Genomic DNA, 5,319 nt, shown 5'->3' on the forward strand with positions numbered 1-5,319 from the left:
AACGATGGTGCCAACTTGGGCCAGTGAAGCAACGTCCTCCACAACTAGACTGAAGAACAAAAGGACAGCAACTTGTCTGTTCCCCTTCCCCCAATTCCTCAATTTAAAAAAAAAAAAGGATACTTTAAAAAAAAAAGATAGAACATAATGATAACAGCAATAGCATCTTACATCATTGAACAGTTGCTATATACTTTGTTGTTAGACAAGCACTTTATACAAAGTATCTTATTGAATCCCACCAATAACACTAGAGGTAGGTACTTAACCACTGATTTATCATGGAGGAAATATCCTTCTAGAAAATGGCAACCATCATCTTGGGTAAATGAAATTCAACTAGGAAATGGGAGAGGTTAAGGGATAGAGATGAACTCAAGTGCCTGCAAACAACTGCAACACAAACCAGAACCTGTTCACAAATATTTCCATTCCTCTGTAGACTTTATCCTCTCCACCCTGTGTCAGGGAGGGCGAGAAGTCTCTTTAATAATCAATGTCATTTAATGCCAAGGACAATCCAAAAAAACTTTCCATGAAATTTCTACCACCATCACTTGCAATTTTTAATCAAGAAAAGCATCTCTATGTTTCTTCCCCAATAAACCCTGGCTTCCATCCACCCACATAAATCACTTCAAAATGGCCTGAGAATTTATTTAATGTCACTACTTAATCACTTTATTAAATGCCACTGCTCCTAAATGTGAATATTTGCTTTTTATCTCATCTCTGACATCTTTCATAGAGCCCTAATCAAAGAACCCCAACTCTTTCTCAAAAAAATATGAGTTTGCCACAGTGCACCCAATTTGTCACCCCGTGCCGGATGTGGTACATCCCAAGATACATCAGAAAAACCATTCTTTCTGACATATCCCCTTTGACCTCATTGTTTAAAATCATATCATAGGAAGTTATTGCTATAAACTAAGTATGGCCCTCTCCAAATCCCTCCCTTGTAAAGGGTGATAATATTTCAACTTTAATTTTCATTTTTAGTTGTTTTTAGTTCTAAGGAGAGAGCAGGATATGAAAGTTCTGGAAACTTCAAGAATAAGAAGTTATTGAGTGAAATAGAAACAGAAAAAAAGAGCTCTGTCACCAATAGAAATGTTACCAAAACAGAGTTTTTGCTCCATTGACTAAAACCAAGTTGTTGTCACATGAATGGGATAAGACACGCCTTGCCCAGTCTCAATGGAGGAGGTGTAAGTGTGAAACACTGATGAATTGCATAGCTGGTTCAGGACTAATCTGCTCTGGAAGGAAATAGTGGTTTTCATTGCAGTTGGCATATTCCTAGGGAGACAAAGAAAACTAAACTCAGTTATTGAGTGTTTCTTATGTCATGAAGACAAATTCTCTGGAACAAATATTTTTGTTCCAGAAATGAAAAATTGTTTTCCATGTGCATGTCAATGCCAGTTGATTGGCAATGGCTTGCTGCAGCACTGTGTTGAGAAGGATTCTGAGACCTTATCAAGTGTGGCTGGAAAGAGAGCTGTAATGAATTAACAAGGCCTATTGTGAAGAAAGGAAAGCAATGTCACGACTTCCAAGTACCTACTAACCCTCACATTGACTTATTGTTTAATCCACCCAATGCTGCCATGAGGACAAGAGAAATGAAGGTAGTAGACACTCACCAGGGCCCCACCTTTTATTTCATTCAACTATTAAATCTCCTTTCTCACAGAAATTTAAAATTGATATTGTTAGTCGCATATATTTAAAAGGGATCTTAACGATACTCTGCACCTAACTCCTCACTTTATGAGGAAATTAAAAACAAGAGAAGAGATTATTACTTTAAATTCCAGGTTTTTAAATGTACATTTCTGCAGATAGGGTTATTTCATTCATAAAATGCAAACAGATTTCTGAGGAGGTCACTACAAAATGAAGATTTCGGAATCTCTTACTTTTGATATCCATTATATAATTCAAGAAGGCTTTCTCTATGTAGAAAAATCATTGTCTATTGAGAGAATTAGACTTATGCGTAAGGATTTAGGAATATGGGAAGAAGTCACATTTTAGAAACTCAAAACTAAGTATGATACTCATAATGAAGTAGAAATCTTGTACTATACAGAATATAAACAAGGACTTGTTTTTAATGCTAAGAACTTTATTTTTTTTTCCTCATTTGGTCCACAACCCTAATAAAGCATTATGATTTCACCCCCACTTTACAGGGAGCATGTCCCACAGAGCTGAGACTTGTGTGCAGGCTTGTCTTATACAATATTTTGAGCTCTTAACACCTCTGTTATATTGCTTTCTTCTGTGACCTTTGGAAAAGAAAGAGCATCTCATCCTCTGTGGAATAATAAAGGGAATTCAGAAATATTACAGAGTATGAGAAACCCACTTACTAGGCCCAGAAGGAAGAAAGGAAACCGCCAGCTGAGGAGCATGGAGGAAACCCTAAAGGGTGGATGTGAGAAGTCAAGATGGGGCTGGTATCTCTGACATGGAGAAATCCAGGATGTGATGGATACCAGACAGGATTTATCCCTCTTTTCATGCCCAACCACTTTAACTCATTCTTGAAGAAATGGGGAATGGGGAAGCACTCTAGAGGAGAATGTCTTATCATAAACTGTGAAATTTAGGGTTCAGGTAGGTAGTATTTTTTATTTCAAGTAAGGTTGAGATTTGAAGAGAAAAATCAGTTTAATAGACAGATTGGTTTAATCTCTTTCTAGAATTAGATAGATAGATAGATAGATAGATAGATAGATAGATGATAGATAGATGATAGATAGATAGATAGATAGATAGATAGATAGATAGGCAAATAGATATAGAACAAGCAAGCTGTCTGCAAAGTTAGTATTACAGAATGACATTTACTTTTCTGGATCATAGTTTAAGATACTGAAATGTTAGTCTCCTGACAGAAAAAAGAACACACATCCAATATATACAGGCTACCTGGGTGCTTATTGATTTATCAAGCAGACTTTACACTAAAAATAGAGGCCAAGAAAGAAAAATGCCCAGAAATGAATCAGGGCAGCATCTATAACAAGAGAAGAAAAGTAATAGTGGAAGGGATGCCTGGTACTTCATAATGGAAATAATGGGAAGAAAAGGTGAAAATAATACTGAAAAAAAAATATGTAGACTTAGTACATCCCACACACAGCCCCTGGGTAAGAAGCAAAGGTAGGTATCATCTCTCTACAAAAGCTTTCTCATCAACATACAAACATGCTGTTAATTCTCCCATTTTAAGAACACCCTCTTTTGATCCCCTCGTCTCCAATTCCATTTCACTACTCTTCTTTATAGCAAAATTCTTTGAAAGAGTCACAAATTTTTCTTGCATATTCCTCTGAACCCACTCATTCAAACTCAAACCTTTATCAGCTCATGGAAACATCAAAGACATCTGCGTTTCTAAATCTAGTAGTCAGTTCTCAGCTTACTTGAACAGCAGAGCAAATATTCACAGCTATAGCCATACCAGTTGTTAAAATATTTTCACACCATTGATAAATAACCATATTTCTGAGTCCTCTGATTACCCCGTAAACCATTGGTTTAATTAAATCAATGATTTAATGTAATTAAACCATTACATTAAATTGTAATGTAAACCATTACATTTCTAAACCAAATGTAAGAAACTACGTTTCTTACCTACTCAAAATCCAGAAATTAAAGAGTTAATCCTAGAAACCACGAGGGGCTCCGGGCTCCTCCTCCAGTGCTAAGGCCAGATTCTATTCTTATTGATCATCAGTAGTGTGTGTGTCACTTATACCCCCCAAGGGTCCTTACTCCTTGGCATTGCCATCCCCAGCTGCCATGCCCTACCATGCTCTACACACAGCCATGAGGATCTCCAAGTGACAATATCTGGGAGGCTTCTTGGTGTCCACCAGTCTCTGGGAATGCCAGCCCAGCCCACCATGGGTCCCATGAGCCAACCTTATATCCTGGCTCGAGTAGGCCCAGGCATTTGTAGAAAGTGTCCCTAGTGATGCTGGCATTCAGGTGAGCAAATGCCTAAGTCCCATCTGGCCTCCTGAGCACTAGCCCCATGCTGCTGGTGTTTCTTGTACATGGCTACATAGGACTGTGGCCTCCATGGGATTTTGCCTCAGAAAGGATCCGGAAGAGGCAGAGAACAGGTGGGCAGGAAGGAACGGATGGGCTCCTTCGAGATCTAGAGGTCATGGAGACCCAGAGTACAGGTCACTGTTGAATTTCACTTCCATTTGACTGGCTCATTAAAACCCACCAAACACTCACCCAGCACAAGAATTAGCAGCAATACTTTTATTAATAAAAACGAGATCACTTACAATATTTGCTCTGTGTCTGGTAAATATAAACTCATTTAAGTACTTAATGATCATTATCATCCCTATTTTTATAGATAATTGAGGCACAGAGAGGTTATTTATAACTTAAATGGCAGAACTAAGATTCAAATAGTCAGCCTGGAACATGGCCAATTGATCTTAACAGCTATAGCACTTTGTCTCTTGTTTGGCCTGAAGGATCATATTCTACCCAATTAAATATGGCATTTCAAAATTATTTTCTTGATTTAGCTGATAGTAAAGATTTTTTGCATACAAAATCTCAGTAATGTAAGGGCTAAAGCATTTGGGAGGGTAGAATGTTTTTAATATAATTTATTTTCAATAGAAACTGAGAGAATTTGGCACCATGATCTATATTATTGATGTGAATTAGACATTCTAAGTCACCAATAACTATTAATTTAGTGGGGAAGATTTTGTGTGTTTGATGCTATCTTCTTTAACAAAGCATAGCTCAGACAGGGGCATCATTTAGCTAGTGAAACCTCCTGAAATAAAAGATCACAATAACTTCTAAAAATTGACAAAAGAGTTGGAATTTATTACAATGATTTGATGAACAATTTATACTAAGACTATGTCACATGAAGGAATGATATTTACCTTAGCTTTTTTTTAAGAATAAAGGGGGATTTCTTTTACATTGTTATAAATACCCTTCTACATTAATTTATTTTACCATGCTGATTGTTAAATAATTTGAATATCACCTCCCCTATCACCAATATCTGATACTTCCCTCCTCCTTAGAACACATTTTCAATTGACTTTAATGCAACACGCTCTTGTTTTCCTCCTAGTTCACCATGGAAACTTCTCAGTTTCCTTTGCTGGTTATTCCTCACCTCCCTGATCTTCAAACCTTAGTGTGTCCTAGGCTTAGTCCTGGGACCTCTTCTCTTATTTATCTGTGTTCTCTCTCTTGGTCATCTTATCCAGTGTCATAGCTTTAAATACCATCAATACACTGGAC

Source organism: Hipposideros armiger, unplaced genomic scaffold, assembly GCF_001890085.2.
Source record: "Hipposideros armiger isolate ML-2016 unplaced genomic scaffold, ASM189008v1 scaffold_111, whole genome shotgun sequence".
NCBI classification, from domain to species: domain Eukaryota; kingdom Metazoa; phylum Chordata; class Mammalia; order Chiroptera; family Hipposideridae; genus Hipposideros; species Hipposideros armiger.